Below are 1,586 nucleotides of genomic sequence, written 5' to 3' on the forward strand. Positions count from 1 at the left end.
GTTAAAGTCACCATATAGAATAAAACTATGGGTGCTATAACAACAAACTAGATTTTTAATTGTGCTAGAATAAGTATCATAGGATTGATTAGGAGAGTTAGGAGGAAAATATACACCACCAACTATAAAATTGTCATTATTACAACTAAAACTAACATAAATTTGTTCAATACTTAAATTAGAGATAGAAACAATTTGTGAATGAAAATCTTTATGCACAGCAATAAGGACACCACCACCTCTAGTACAATTACTCATTAAAATACTTCTATCATATCGGTAAATATTATAATTATCCAAACATAATTCAGAATCAAATATATCAAAATTAAGCCAGGTTTCTGTTAAAACAAGAAATACATAATTAAAGCTGGCAAGATTACACTTAAGAGTAAAAAATTTAGTCCTAAGGCCACGACAGTTTTGGTAAAAACCAAACGGACACATTATGAGTTAAGTTATAATTTACATTACTATACATATTATCATTCGACGTAATATAGCTGATTGTACGTAAATCACGAGGGCAAGACTTATTAATTTTAAAATTGTAGAATCTAATATAAAAGTACTAAGAGTGGATTTGGTATTTATCATAAAAATATACATGCTCATGCAAACCTAGTGTACATAGCTGAACTATGAAAGTTGAGAAATTTGCTGAATCTCTGGTTGTCGATTGGTATGTTTTCACGGACCCGGTTTTTTGGAATGGATTTGACCACAGATGGAACACCATTTTCATGATATATACGTAGATTTGTATCACCTTAAGCTGTACGAGACAACAGATCATTTTGACAAGCACGTAATAGTTGTCGTTCAAATTTGGTTTTATCCTTGACAAGATTAAAACCATTTTGGAATTGAGTACCTGACCGCTTAACCTGCTTGTATGGTACAGCAAAAATTGTGCTTCCTCTTTGTTAGTATATATTAGCTTAAGTGGGCGGGTTTCCCAATCCGATTTGTTGGAAGGTAATTTCTAACCGGCAACAAAATATTTTTAATCATGGATTCATCATATAGAACTCTCTCAGATCCAGTTAAAGAAGTAGACTCTAATACACCATAAGCAATCACATTGGAAGAACAACGATCTCGTTCAAATAGTTCTTACAAAACCTGGCTAGTGATTGTGGATGGGTTAGCAGACGAGTTGTTCTCTTCAAGACTACTAATTTTTGCCTTAAGTGAACCAATATCTCTTTTGAGTATTATATTTTCTGCTTTAAGTTCACTCACTTGCTCAGAAACTTTTAATATTTCTGCTTTAAGTGTATTGAACTGCTAAGATTGCGAGTCAGAAAGTGCTTTATTGGAAGCGAAGACTTTAGCTTTGAAGAACAAAATAATTTGCATTAAATCTTCATTAGAAGTAGTACTTGAAGATCTCGTACTAACACCAGAATGGACAGCAACTTTTTTTGAAGTTACATTGGTTGCATCAAGAGAAGACATATTAGAAAAAGTACTCGGGGTTAAATTCTTCAAAGTAAGCCACTAGAGGTTAGTCTCTAACAAGTGGAAGAAGAAACTAGCTAATGTTTTAAAGCGTATGCTGATAGTAGCAATATTATCAAAAA

At 32.4% G+C, this 1,586-nt stretch overlaps 1 long non-coding RNA gene across 1 annotated transcript in view; it reads left to right on the forward strand.

The window, feature by feature from the left end:
- LOC126896342 (uncharacterized) overlaps window positions 1–1,586 on the forward strand; it is a 16,166-nt gene that overhangs the window by 1,197 nt on the left and 13,383 nt on the right. The window lies entirely within an intron of this gene.

Source organism: Daktulosphaira vitifoliae, unplaced genomic scaffold, assembly GCF_025091365.1.
Source record: "Daktulosphaira vitifoliae isolate Bord-2020 unplaced genomic scaffold, ASM2509136v1 Scaffold_1, whole genome shotgun sequence".
In the NCBI taxonomy this organism is placed as follows: Eukaryota; Metazoa; Arthropoda; class Insecta; order Hemiptera; family Phylloxeridae; genus Daktulosphaira; species Daktulosphaira vitifoliae.